The following is a 16,075-nucleotide window of genomic DNA, read 5'->3' as shown; positions in this document are numbered from 1 at the left end:
CATTGGTTCGTATATTCCCTTGGTCTTTCAACTGATGACATGTACAACTTTCTAGAAGGACACAGATTATTGAAACCAACAGAAAAGAAATAGAAAATATGAATAGCATGATATCTATTAGAGAAATTGAAACTTTAATTTGAAAGTTTCATCCATATAAGACCCTAGTTTTTATGGCTTTACTGTTTTTAAAAGTCCTACACAAACGTTTCCATAAAATAGGAGGAAATACTTGCCTACTCATTTTAAGAAATCAGCTTTACACTAATACCAAAGCCAGACTAAAACATTACAAAGGAAAAAAAAAAAAAAACAAGAGAGAGAGAGAGAAAGAGAGAGAAGAATCTGAAAGACCAGTCTTCTTCAGAAATATAGATGCAAAAATACTATTAAAAATATTAGCAACTTGAGCCAAGCAATATATAAAAACCACATCAAAGGGAGTTTTGCTCAGAAATGCAAGATGGAAAATTAGACATTGAATCAATTAAATTAATAATATAAAATGAAAGAGAAAAGATTGTCATTAAATAGATACAGAGATAGCATTGACAATACCATTCATGACAAAAATTCTCCTCAAATTAAAAATCGAAGACACTTTCTTTAACTTGATGAAGGGCAATTTCCAACAGAAATATAAAGTAGTTTCATACTTAATGGTGAAAAGAGAAACTGACAAAACTGCACTAGTTATGAAAGAGGATTTGAAGAAAACAATAAAACTTTTTTGTTTTGATTCCTGCTTGTGGATTGACAATTAACTTCTGTTGCAGGTAAGGTTAAATGAGCACTTTATTCACTTCAATGGGAATATAAATTGGGTAGACTCCAGCAGTTGGTGATGGATAGGGAGGCCTGGCATGCTGTGGTTCATGGGGTGGCAGAGTCGGACACGACTGAGCTGAACTGAACTGAACTGAAATTGGTGTAAATTCAGGAAATCAACTCCACAACATGTTCAAGGAGCTTTAAAATGGTCATATCCTGTGACCTAGAATTTTCAGTTCCTGGAATCTAGTAGAGAATCTTATCAAATATTCAGGTAAATATTTATGTGTAAGAAAGTTCACTGAATAATTTTTTTTTCCATAGAACCATATATTGAACTTGAAAATGATGGTAATTAAGATTCCTTAATTATACCCTTGGGCTTCCCTGGTGGCTATGTGGTAAAGAATCTGCCTGCAGTGCAGGAGACTTGGATTCGATCCCTGGGTCAGGAAGATCCCCTGGAGAAGGAAATGGCAACCCACTCCATTTTCTTTCCTGGAGAATCCCATGCAGAGAGGAGCCTGGTGGATTACAGTCTATGGGGTTACAAAAGATTTGGACACAACTTGGATGGATGAGCAACTAATCAACAACAACTTTCTTTTAGAGCACACAGTTTGCCTACAAATCTATTCTGGAGCTTCGTTGTTACCTCCTTTTTCCACAGAGAGAAAGGAAAGGCACTCAACTATTCTGCAACCTGTCTTTAAACTGACAAAGAAAGGGGTTCCTTACGAGTGACAAGACTGGCCTAAGGAGATTCACAGCTCCATTGGAAGTCAAACAGAAACAAACATACAAACAAACAAGCAAACAAAAGCTAAGCTCCTCAAAGAGTTTCAAGGAGGATAATCTTCTATGAAACTTCCATTTTGGAGGAGCTTGATCAAAGTTTCAGTTCTGTAGAGCATTGACATAACAAGTGCTAACCAGAAGTTACGCTCTAGGTTTTACCAGTTAGACTTTTTCTGTTAAAGATTAGGGTTCTTTTCTCTCTCTGTGTTCTTAGGATCATTCTACTCCTTTTGACTATATTCTAGGCATGATATCAGTAGAGTGGCTTACATTTTCAGCTAATGCTTTTCTTTCCATCAGCTCAGGCTGTTTGCAGATATGCATTGTCTATTAACTAAAAATAACATAATTCTAGAACACCAAGAAGTGTATCATAATTTTTTTCACACACACTCTCATTTTGCAGCATTACTTGTTGTTTAATGTGAAACATAGATTTAGTGGACCCAAAGAAGACCTCCTGAAGAGTGAGGATTTTTTTTTTTTTTTTTTTTTGAGATCTCACCCTCAATGATGGACATGAATTTGAGCAAACTCCAGGAGACAGTGTTGGATACAGGAGCCTGGCATGCTACAATCCATGGGGTCACAATGAATCAAACACGACTTAGTAACTGAACAAAAAAACAACCTCCACCCTAAATGAACAATAAACACTAGCAATCAAAATAGTCATTAAGGAGAGATAGGTCAAACCAAATTGTGATATGACTATGTAATATTTTTCATCCAAAAGTTATATTAATGAGCCTAGACTGAAAAAAATTTCACCATTGTTTATAGTAAGTACTCAGAAGAATCAGTTTGTATTTCATATGTTTTATAATATTGGCATAATACTATATACACAATTTACATGCTGTCTTTTTCCCATTTATCACCATTAACATGCCTATAAACATTTTTTTGAAAACATGACTTTTAAGCGACCATATAATATTTCATTATACATTGGTAAACAAATTGTGACTAACTATAATAAAACACATATTTCTGGTCTCAAGATAAAAATATAAATGCTATTTTCCTCAGATTTATTTCATTGTTCCATTTTGTCCCGTGATATATATTATCAAAAGAATTTTCTGTCAAGATTTACACATGTATCTCTTTAAAAAAAATAAAGTGGCCCACTCAGAGTGCTTAGTTGCTTGAGTTGTATCTGACTCTTTTAAATCCTATGAACTGTAGCTCTCCAGGCTCCTCTGTCCATGGGATTCTCCAGGCAAGAATACTGGAATGGGTTGCCATACCCTTCTCTAGGAGATCTACTATACCCAGGGATCAAACCATGTCTCTTAAGTCTCCTGCATTGGCAGGTGGGTTCTTTACCACTAGCCCCACCTGAGAAGGCCCACTCAGAAGCAACTCTTTACTTCTCTAAGGCCGCCAAAGGAGCCTCTACCGGGTCTACTATAAAATGATTATATGTACAGAGAATTAATTCATTACAATGCTTTTTTATACTGAGTATATCATTTGAAATTTATAATAACCTTGTTATGTTGGCATGTCATGCTTGAATGTCATTTTAGACATGAAAATACTGAGATCAGAGAAGCTAAGTGACTTACCCAAAGTAACATGGACAATTAATAATGGAACAGTAGCTCAGTTTCTCTGAAAATATAAATTCAAGTCCTCCTTTTACTACATCATTTAGTCTTCTATGATATTGTTCTGTAATAAGCAGAAAATGCCAAGAATGCTTTTGTATAAGAAGCATAGGGGATCTCTTCACTATATATAACCAGTGTGAGTGAGCAAGCTAAATTACTTCAGTCATGTCCGACTCTTTGCAACCCTATGGACTGTAGCCTGCCAGGCTCTTCTGTCCATGGGGATTCTCCAGGCAAGAATATGGGAGTGAGTTGCCATGCCCTCCTCCAGCGGATCTGCTCAAACCAGGGATCAAACCCATGTCTCTTATGTCTCCTGCATTAGCAAGCAGGTTCTTTACTACTAGTGCCACCTGGAAAGCCCCATATACAACCAATACCTGTACATAAACATAAAGTCTTACGTTGACTTTGCTGCCATTCTGGTCTTTACCAGATGCGCCTATCTGACTCACAGACATACTGAAATTCAAAGAGGAATGTTTCTAATGTCTCAACTACCAGATTTTGAGCAATACTCTAGATTCTTGCTTTGCAACAGAATTGGTAGAAAGGTTAGCATATTGTTAAATCTTATTCTAAATCCCAGTACAAGAGATTAGGAGATTGATAGTGGGATAATGGGAGGCACTGTTTGGAATTTACCCTTTTCAATGGTTCTCTAACTGCAGTGGACATATGGATCACCTTGTTATTGTTGTTTATTTGTTAAGTCATATTTGACTCTTCTGTGACCCCAAGGATTTTAGCCAGCCAGTTTCCTCTGTCCATGGGGTTTCCTAGGCAAGAATACTGGAGTGAGTTGCCATTTCCTTCTCCATGGGATCTTCCTGACCCAGGGATTGAACGTGAGTCTCTTACATCTCCACGTTGCAGGCAAATTCTTTACTGCTGAGCCATCGGGGAAGCCACACATCACCTTAGAGTTTTAAAATGTAGAATTCATACAATCTCTGTCTGACCATTTCAGATTCTCTTAGATTTGGGTTTAGACTGCATTTTAATAGGATTTCTAAGTGGGTTTAATGCAGATACACATTAGAAACAATTCTCTGCAGCCCTGTAGTTTTTTTTTAAATAAAGAATGTTTGACAGTGAAAGTATTCAGAATCCATGTATTCCTCTACAAGGATTAGTTTTCATATGATAATGTATTTTTAAGCATAAATACCTCTGCCTAAGAGAACTTTAACTGTTAAGTAGGTGTCAGATTAAAATTAGGATATTTGCTGCTAACCAGCTGTTTGATCTTGATGCCATCAATAAAATGAAGAGAATAATCCATGTGGACCAGTGCACACAGTGGGTTGGCAATGAAATGGAGGATAGAAGTGAGAAAACTTTGACAACCAATTTTCACAATAAAACAGTATTTGTTGGATTAGTTGTCAAACTCTGTTTCATAATAGAACCTGAGGAATCTCTTAAAATTTCTGATAATCAGGCATTTGTAATTTTTTAAAACTTCCCAGGGAATTTCAAAGGGCAGCCAAGTTCAGGAATGGTGGATTAGACCAATATTTGCATGTTTACTTTCTGGAAGAGTTCAATCTCATTAGAAATTAATGAGTATTGATAAATCACTGCTATAAAGTCCATTCATTGGATTCCCTGGGATTCCCACTCTCACTGTAAATCAGCAATGTTTGATGATGGGCAAGAGCAGTCCATTTTCTTACTGTCCTTCAATGTAGCTTTAGGTACTGACAGGCATGGATTAAGGAAATTGGCAACCAAGTCAGGGAAGTCTCAGGAAAACAGCTGCCATGCGATACATGGCCACAGGCAAAAGATCAACCCTTCATTTCTGGGAATGCTTAGTCACAAACCACATGTCATGCATCTTACCAACCACTGAGTTCTGTTTCCCTTTGGGTGAAGCTGAATCACTCGTTTAGAATGATGACAGCACAAGAAGATGGTGGAAAGAAGAGATGTGTTACCAACCCAGGGATGAGCACAGCTTATCTCACTTAATTTATTCAATGTACATGCCTCTGGGTACAATTACTTTAGAAAACCTTTAAATTATTCAGGCATCAGTCTAGATAAGGTCCTTTACCTCATAAAAGATTCATTTAGGCTTAAAGGAGGCAATGTTTTGTTTCTGACAGAAATCAACACATAATCCCCAACATTATTTTGAAATTAAGAAGAAGCACCATGTGACTGAAGAAGTGTGTTGAGCCAAAATGACCTAACAGGGGAATGTACTTATCACTTTCAGCCTTCTGATTCTTTCAAAGACATTTGGTTCCATAGCATTGGCCAAGTTCCTCCGTATATACCTGCACCAGAGCATCAATCTTACAATTCACTTCCCTCATCATTCTGGCAGCTTGGAATTGTCTCCAATACCACTCTACCGCTACTGTCATTAACTGTTATTGCAACATCACAAAATGGCAGCTTCCTTTCTTATACTCTCTTAAAATGTACTTTCATACCAGAAATGTGAAGCACTGTATTTGAGCGTAAACTTTGTTGTTGTTCTTTAGTTGCTAAGTTGTGTCTGACTCTTTTGCCTTCCCAGGCTCCTCTTCCCATGGGATTTCCCAGGCAAGAATACTGGACTGGTTGCCATTTCCTTCTCCAAGGGATCGTCCTGATCCAGGGATTGAACCCAGGTCTCCTGCTTGGCAGGCAGGTTCTTTACCACTGACCCACCAGGGAAGCCTTTGAGTGCAGCTTTAACTAAATTACTATTAGTAGTTCACATATTCATTCTGAGTCTTACTTTTCTCATCTGTTAAATGGAGCTAGGAATTCTGACTTAGTAAGTTGTTGGGAATTTTTAATGTCACATTGAAAAGACTTCTTTTACAGGTGGAAATCTGGTCAACCACCTGTAAAAGAATGAAACTAGACCACTTTCTAACACCATACACAAAAATAAACTCAAAATGGATTAAAGATCTAAACGAAAGACCAGAAACTATAAAACTCCTAGAGGAGAACATAGGCAAAACACTCTCTGACATACATCACAGCAGGATCCTCTATGACCCACCTCCCAGAATATTGGAAATAAAATCAAAAATAAACAAATGGGACCTAATTAACCTTAAAAGCTTCTGCACATCAAAGGAAACTATTAGCAAGGTGAAAAGACAGCCTTCAGAATGGGAGAAAATAATAGCAAATGAAGCAACTGACAAACAACTAATCTCAAAAATATACAAGCAACTCCTACAGCTCAACTCCAGAAAAATAAACGACCCAATCAAAAAATGGGCCAAAGAACTAAATAGACATTTCTCCAAAGAAGACATACAGATGGCTAACAAACACATGAAAAGACGCTCAACATCACTCATTATCAGAGAAATGCAAATCAAAACCACTATGAGGTACCATTTCACACCAGTCAGAATGGCTGCGATCCAAAAGTCTACAAATAATAAATGCTGGAGAGGGTGTGGAGAAAAGGGAACCCTCTTACACTGTTGGTGAGAATGCAAACTAGTACAGCCACTATGGAGAACAGTGTGGAGATTCCTTAAAAAACTGGAAATAGAACTGCCTTATGATCCAGCAATCCCACTTCTGGGCATACACACTGAGGAAACCAGAAGGGAAAGAGACACGTGTACCCCAATGTTCATCACAGCACTGTTTATAATAGCCAGGACATGGAAGCAACCTAGATGTCCATCAGCAGATGAATGGATAAGAAAGCTGTGGTACATATACACAATGGAGTATTACTCAGCCATTAAAAAGAACACATTTGAATCAGTTCTAATGAGGTGGATGAAACTGGAGCCTATTATACAGAGTGAAGTAAGCCAGAAGGAAAAACATAAATACAGTATACTAACGCATATATATGGAATTTAGAAAGATGGTAACAATAACCCGGTGTACGAGACAGCAAAAGAGACACTGATGTATAGAACAGTCTTATGGACGCTGTGGGAGAGGGAGAGGGTGGGAAGATTTGGGAGAATGGCATTGAAACATGTAAAACATCATGTAAGATACGAGTTGCCAGTCCAGGTTCGATGCACGATACTGGATGCTTTGGGCTAGTGCACTGGGACGACCCAGAGGGATGGTATGGGGAGGGAGGAGGGAGGAGGGTTCAGGATGGGGAACACATGTATACCTGTGGCGGATTCATTTCGATATTTGGCAAAACTAATACAATTATGTAAAGTTTAAAAATTAAAAAAAAAATAGAAAAAAATAACATTTTTATACGTAAAGTCATTATTATTATTCTTTAGAAACCCAGTATGCCTAAGGAGATTTTCTTTTCATTTAGAATATTATCCTCTTATCTCCTAAAGAGGTCCAGTGTGTCAGGACCTGAAACAATGCCTCCTTATGTTTGGAACTCTAGGCCCCTCTTTTGTGCAAGGCAAGACTCATATGACGTGGTATGAGAGCCTTGGATAATGTCAGAAGATCTGTGGTTTGTTCTTAACCTTGCTATTAGTAATTTACTGCTGCTGCTGCTGCTAAGTCACTTCAGTCCTGTCTGACGCTGTGCGACCCCATAGACGGGAAGCTCACCAGGCTCCCCCTTCCCTGGGATTCTCCAGGCAAGAACACTGGAGTGGGTTGCCATTTCCTTCTCCAATGCATGAAAGTGAAAAGTGAAAGCGAAGTCGCTCAGTCATGTCCGACGCTTAGCGACCCCATGGACTGCAGCCTACCAGGCTCCTCCATCCATGGGATTTTCCAGGCCAGAGTACTGGAGTGGGGTGCCATTGCCTTAAGTTCCCCAAATTCACAATTCTCATTTCTCTGGGGAAATAAGGACTAAAAGAGTTCTCTGGAAAGCTTGTTTTGGGGTTCACATGGGAAAATGTATGCAAACATGCTCATAAATAATTTTTAAACTATGCAAACATGAGACTCCGATGCCAGGTAATGATTCTGAAACATTATGATTCTGGCTAAAATCCTCAAGACAAATCTCTGGGATAATCATTTCAACTATTTGAATATGGGTGACTATAATATCGATGTTTTAGGATCCAGATATGGGGTTGCATACAGTCAAAGTCAATGACCTTTGAGTCATTTCAAGTCCACTTTCATGCAGATTCAGAAGAACAACTTCTACTGCACTAAAGGTATGGGTTTCTAATTCCCCTCTTGCTTTCCAGACACACTCATAATTTTCCATCTTCCCTATTAATCTTTTCTTCTCTGACATTAATTTTGTTTGTTCCCTAAAAGTAATTTTTAGCACAAAGTTTTGTCTTTAATCCTTTTTCTTCTCCTTCCATGTGTTTTTTAAATTATCCAGTTTCATAGTTGTGATTAACATGCATTTATTAGGATTGTGATGTCAACCAGCCCTTGTGCTTTACACAAGTATTAATAACTTCTAAACATATACCTTTAGTTCTTTTACTTCCACCTCGCAATTTGGATCCCTCATAGACATCTCCTAAAATTCACATCAACACTGAAAAATAAAATAATAATATAAAACAACCTCCATGGTGCCTAATCTATTATTCAAACTTCTTTCACCTCCTATTCTATTACTCCTCTATTTTCCAGGTTGTAAATTCATCTTTAAGCAGTTGCCAAATTTTTATAATGTCAGATCCATCTTATTTCTCAGATCTATTGTCTCCTCTTCATTCTGCCCTAAAGAAAACTTCATTCATGTATATACTATTTCTCCCCCAAATTGCTGCAGAAGCATATCATCAGTTCTCCCTGTTCTAGAATCCTTCCATCCTATTCATTCTGTTCTGCCATCAGAGCACTGTTCTTAAAGTTTGTCTCTGATAAATGTGTTTCATCCGTTTCAAATCACATTTTCCTCTCATTCATCTCCAAATCCCTATTCATCATCTCCTCACCTTGAATTCTGCTCCTTACCTCTGAAAAATAAATCTTGCACTTGGCCTTGAATAAGATTCAATTTAATTATTGTCTTCTTCAGGATTCCTTCTAGATTCCTCTTCACTAAAATAATATTAGTCTCATTAAACTCTCAAGGGCTAACAAATTTTAGGCTTTTAAGACTATAATCTGAGCTCTCAAGATCATGCCTTATGCAGCTCTGATCCCCTTTTACATTTTGAATTGTCCACACAATATTAACTGAGTGATATTTAATTCAATGGACATTACAATGCTGGATCATCTCATCTGTAGAATTAAAACCATCTTTCTGAGTGACTTTTGATGTAAAAATATTCCCAGCATACAGGGAAATTTTCAACATATTTTTCTTGCTGCCATTTATTTTATGTTTTACCCAGAAGCCACATCCAATGACTTATCATTGCTTCATGGATTCCATGATATAAAATGATGATATTGATAATTAGCTTTAATATCTGCATAAGACAATCATTTCAGTTAGAAAAATGCAACCCCGTTATCCAACAAAAATACCATATATAATAATTTTTGGTGGTTGGGAGTGATTTTTGTTTATATGTGAATATTTCCAAAGGAGAAATTTTTATAAGGTAAACTAAAAACATTTCATTTTTCTTTTACATTTCTTGTTGCATTTTTCCAAGTAAACTTACTGCTCCTCACTTTGCTAGCTCTTTTAAAAAATTACTAGGTTTTATTTTTTTGAACAGTTTTAGGTTTAGACAAAGAATCCTCATGTACCTCTTCACTCCTCATCCCTGTTATAAACATCTTACTTCATCCTCTGTTATAAACATCTTACTTTAATATAGTATATATGTTAGAATGGATGAGCCTATGTGCTGAGCCGTTCAGTCCTGTTCGACTTTTAGTGACCCCAAGGACTGTAGCCTACCAGGCTCCTCTGTCCATGGAATTTTCCAGGTAAGCATGCTGGAGTAGGTTGCCATTTCCTATTCCAATTGATGAGCCTATATTGCATTATTATTAATTAAATAGTTACATTAGAGTTTATACTAGAATTTACTCATTGTGTTGTAAATTCTATGGGATTTTGCAGTTTATAATGATATGTAGCCACCAGTACAGCATCAAACAGAATATAGTTTCATTGTTTAAAAAGCCCCTGGGCTCCATTTATTCATCCATTATTCCTACCTACAAATCCATGGTGACCACTGATCTTTTAACTATCTTCATAATTTTATCTTTTCCAGAATGTCACATAGCTAGAATAATACAGCCTTTTTATATTGGCTTCTTTCCCCTCGGCAAGTGTGCTTAAAGTTCTACCAGGTCTTTTCATGGCCTGATAGCTTATTTTCTTTCAGTACTGAATAATATTCCATTGTCTGAACATACCATGGTTTATTTACTCATTCACCTACTGAAAGAGATCTTAGCTGCCTCGAACTTTTAGCAATTATTCATGAAACTACCATAAACATTTGTGTGCAAGGATTTGTGTGAATGTCAGTTTTCAACTTATTTGAGTAAATGTAAGTTAGTGTTGATGAAAGTGAAAGTGGAGAGTGAAAAAGTTGGCTTAAAGCTCAACATTCAGAAAACGAAGATCATGGTATCCGGTCCCATCACTTCATGGGAAATAGATAGGGAAACAGTGGAAACAGTGTCAGACTTTATTTTTGGGGGCTCCAAAATCACTGCAAATGGTGACTGAAGCCATGAAATTAAAAGACACTTACTCCTTGGAAGGAAAGTTATGACCAACCTAGATAGCATATTCAAAAGCAGAGACATTACTTTGCCAACAAAGGTTCGTCTAGTCAAGGCTATGGTTTTTCCTGTATGGATGTGAGAGTTGGACTGTGAAGAAGGCTGAGTGCAGAAGAATTGATGCTTTTGAACTGTGGTGTTGGAGAAGACTCCTGAGAGTCCGTTGGACTGCAAGGAGATCCAACCAGTCCATTCTGAAGGAGATCGGCCCTGGGATTTCTTTGGAAGGACTGATGCTAAAGCTGAAACTCCAGTACTTTGGCCACCTCATACAAAGAGCTGACTCATTGGAAAAGACTCTGATGCTGGGAGGGATTGGGAGCAGGAGGAGAAAGGGACGGCAGAGGATGAGATGGCTGGATGGCATCACTGACTCGATGGACGTGAGTCTGGGTGAACTCCGGGAGTTGGTGATGGACAGGGAGGCCTGGCGTGCTGTGATTCATGGGGTCACAGAGAGTTGGACACGACTGAGTGACTGAACTGAACTGAACTGAAGTGAGTGTGACTGCTGGTTCATATGGTTAAAGTAAATTTAATTTTTTAAGATTGCCAAATTATCTTCCAAAGTGGCTGTATTATTCTGCATTCCCCACAGCAATGAATGAGAGTTCCTGTTGTTCTATAGCCTTATCAGCATTAGTATCATCAATGTTTCATAATTTAGCCTTTCTTATACATATGTAGTGATAACTTGTTGTTTTAAGTTATATTAATAATTCCCTAATGACATATAATATTTAGCATCTTTTCATATGTTTATACACCATCTGTGAGGTGACTGTTCATATGTCTTACCTTAATGTGGTACATATGTTAGAATGAAAGGATGAGCCTATGTGCTGAGTTGTTCAGTCCTGTTCGACTTTTAGCAACCCCATGAACTCTAGCCCATATTGAATATCACTTCACATTTTTTTTTAGTTGAAGATGTTAGTTTTCCTACTGTTTAGTTTGAAAAGTTCTTTGTTTATTTTGAGTGTTAGGCATTTATCAGATATGTCTTTTTCAAATATTTTCTCCAGTTCTGTGGTTTATAAATTAATATTAATGGAAAGTGTCTTCTGCTGAACAGTTTTTAATTTTGATGAAGTCCACTTCGTCAAATTTTTCTTTCATGAATGTACTTTTTATGGTGTTTATCTAAAAAGTTGTTGCCAAAACTGGGCTTGCCTGCTGGTTCAATGGTTAAGAACCTACCTGCTAATGCAGGAGACACAGATTTGATCCTTGATCCAGGAAGATTCTATATGCTGTGGACCAACTAAGCCTGTATGCCATAACTACTGAGCCTGTGCTCTGGAGCCCATAAGCTGCAACTGCTGAGCCCTCAGGCCTCAATTACTGAAGCTCACATGCCCTAAAGCCTGCAATAAGAGAAGTCACCTCAATGAGAAGCCCACACACCAAAACCAGAGAGTAGCCCCCATTGTTGCAACTAGAGAAAGCCCGTGTGCAACAACAAGATGTAGCACAGTCAAAAATAAAATGAGTTAAATACATAAAAAATTTGTAAAGTTATTGCCAAAACCAAGGTAACCTAGACTCTCTCCTGTGTTATCTCAGGAGTTTTATAGTTTGCATCTTACATTTAGGTCTATGATCTCAGCCAAATTAATTTTTGTGAAAGGTGTGAAATCTGTGTTTAGATTATTGTAATAGTTGTATGTGGTTATACAGCTGTTCCAGCACCACTTGTTAGAAAGACTTTCACATTGTATTGCCTTTTCTCTTTCCTCATAGATGTATTGACTGTATTCGTGTGCGTCCATTTCCGGACTTGTTATTCTGTTTCATATCACACTGTCTGTAGCTTTGCAGTAAATCTTGAAGTCAAGTAGTGTTTCTCTTCCAACTTTGTTCATCTTCAATATTGTGTTAGTTATTCTGGGTCTTCTGTCTTTCTATATAAACTTTAGAATTGATTTGTCAATATCCACAATATAACTTGTTGGGATTTTAATTGGTATTGCATTGAATCTATAGATCAATTTGGAAAGAACTTACATCCTGACAAATTTGTGTCTCCCTGGTCATGTATATAGAATATCTCTCCATTTCTTTATATTATTCATTTCTTTCCTTTCATGAGAGCTTGGTATTTTCCATATATATATATATACACATACACATACACACACACACATATATATACATTTTATATATGCATATATAAAATATATATGTATAAATATAAAATTGACTCTTAGCGACCCCATGGACTGCAGCCTACCAGGTTCCTCCATCCATGGGATTTTCCAGGCAAGAGTACTAGAGTGGGGTGCCATTGCCTTCTCCGATGTATAAATATAAAATACAGATCTAGAAGTTTTACATATATATGTATATATGTTAAATGTAAATATGTACAAGCAGACATCCTTGTCTTTTTCCAATCTTAGCAGGAAAACGTCTATTTTCATTATGTATGTTATTTCCATGTGTCTTGTAGATGTTCTTGATGAAGCTGAAGAAGTCCCTTTCTCTCCTTAATTTGCTGAGAATTTTCATCAAGAATGGACATTGGATTTTGTCAAATACTTTTACTATATCTGTTGATATAATCATATAATTTTTTCTTCTTTAGCCCATTGAGGTAATGGATTACACTAATTAATGCTTTGAATGTTGAACCTGTTTACCTAGAATAAATCCCATTTTGTCATGTTGTATGCTTTTCATTAAATGTTGCAGGATTTGATTTGTTAATATTTTCTTGAAGATTTTACATCTTTGTTCTTAAATGGTACCTACCTTTTGATACAGGAATTGCAAAATGTATGACATAAAACAATAGATTAAGAAATGTATATTCATTCAACTGATCAGCTGAGTGATTAGCAATATGAAAATTAAGAAAGAACATTTAGACTCCACTCTGTGCTGGAACTGGATTAATGGGGACACAAACGTGAATAAATCTGGATTCTATCTTTATGATATCACTGATGATTCAAAACACTTAGAATTGCTATAAATATAATAGCTACTCTAAATTCAATGTAAAAATGGACCAAACAGCAATATCCAGTTTTAAAGCTAATTCTCTATAGTGAAAAGCAAATTTGCCAGTGGATTTTCAGGGTATTGAAATGGTATAAATTATAAGTGAAATACTTATCTACTATGCAAACAAAAGAGTTAGAAAATACAGTTTGCGGAGGCACTGGATATGGGATTTTTCTTTTTTTTTTTATTCCTTTGATCACTCAATTTAATTTAATTCTTTTCTTCTAGTCAACCACCCCCTTCACCACTAACACTTATCTGAATTTCAGAGTAAAAATGAAGTGGATACTTAGAATACAAGGAAAGTACTGGTTAGCGTATTTGCAGTAATTAAGGTAGGGCGCATATCTGCTATTGGCTTTTCCATTCAAGGGCAACATAGAACTTAGTCACAGGAATCTGAATCATAGAGGCAAAAAGAAAGTAGTTAAGAATTAAAAGAATATTGGGTGGAGTTAATCGTCTATAAACATATTCTTTCATTCATGATGTGATTTACTGAACAAATATTTACCAAGGTCTTATTATGTGCTAGGCCCTATGCTAAGTACATCAGAGATGAATAAACTGTGGTCTCCATGTCTTCAAGGAACACACAGTCAATAGAGGAAGATAAGGGATGCACGTAGATAATTCTAGCTCAGCATCTAACAGTGTAGATGCTCTCTGAACAATTATGGAGATCCATCTCCTGCCAGACATCATTCTTGGGCTTGTAATATAGCATTGAACCAAAGAGACAAAAGCCCCTGCCTCCAAGTTACTTATATTATAACAGGGGAAGAATTTAACAGTATTGAGAGAGAGAGAAGCTCCAAGTACCCTAATGAAAAATACAGATATAAAGTTAGTTAGTCCTGTGCAAATAGGGCTTCCCCAATGGTTCAGTGGGCAAAGAATCTGCCTGCAATGCAGGAGACAGAAAAGATGCGGGTTTGATCTCTGGGTCAGGAAGATCTCCTGGAGAAAGAGATGGCAACTTCAGTGTTCTTGCTTGAAAAATCTCATGGACAGAGAGAGAAGCCTGGCAGGCTACAGTCCATAGGGTCACAAAGAGTCAGACTCATGAGCACACATATTGACTATGCAAACAGAGAGTGGTTACACTGGATTCAGGAGAGTCAAAGAAGGTGAGCTATAAATTATGGTTCTATTTTGTTTCATTTTATTTTCTTTTTTTGAGATTCAAAAGAAATGCAACTCTAGCAGAAAAGAACAGGTGAGTCACAGTCTCCAGTGAGGCAGGCAGGTGTGTGTACTAGATCCTCAAGCACTTTGTTAGCCCTGTATTGTGGCCAGGTTGGTAGGATGTATGTTTGGGATGCTAGGACATAAAGGTGGAGAATTTGATGAGACTTTAGGAACTTTAAGTGCATGGCTATGTAGATTGGATTTTGCCTTTAAGGCAGAAGAGAGCTAATGCTAATTTTAAAACAGAAGGGTGAAACTATCAGAATGGTGTTTTCAGAAAGCTGGATGTGTGAGTTGTCTTTGAGGACTAGAGAAAGGAATTAGAAGCAAAGCCTATGTTAATTTAAAACGGCAAGTAAATGCATATGGACCAGTACTAACCTAAGAACAGAAGCTGAAGGTTGTCTCCACGAACTATGCATTAAAATGTGTTATCTTGGAGAAGGACACCAAGATACTGGAGAAGATTATTCTAGAAAGACATAGCTGATCTCTCAATGTCTACCCTGAGACTTATGAAGTTTTGAGGAGATTCTACTTTATCTACAAGAAAAATAGCAATGATTTAGGAATATGATCTCAACATCCCCACCATATGCTGAATCATGGGTGGCAATGATGACTCCAGCTTTGCTCATATCTGCCTCCGGGAGAAGGAAGGGCATTCTGGTCTCCCTAAAATCTAATGCCTTTTTGCCACTGCAACAGTGTTCCTGCACCTTATTTCTTATCTCTTTAACATAAAAAAAAATAACAAAGAAGAAAGGGGAATGAGAAGATACCGCAACTTGCTTATGATGGTATTCAAAGGATAGGGAGAAAAGTGAGGAACATAAACGGTATGGAGATGATACAGACAAGGCAGGGGCAGGCACATAACTGTCTCCCAAAGATACCAAACAGGAAAGTTTGCATCTCCTCATGTGCACAAGACCATATACTATGCTGGGAAATAAGAAAACAAAATAAAAGATAAGACGTGAGGAATGACAACATTAAAAAATACATATACACACAGATAGACAGTGGGTGGTTCCCAGCCATCATAGTACCAAATGGTGACGTTAGCAAGTGTAATGTAAGATCACCCAGAG

Source organism: Bos javanicus, chromosome 1 (assembly GCF_032452875.1).
Source record: "Bos javanicus breed banteng chromosome 1, ARS-OSU_banteng_1.0, whole genome shotgun sequence".
Lineage (NCBI taxonomy): Eukaryota > Metazoa > Chordata > Mammalia > Artiodactyla > Bovidae > Bos > Bos javanicus.
Note: the sequence above shows the minus strand (reverse complement) of the source record.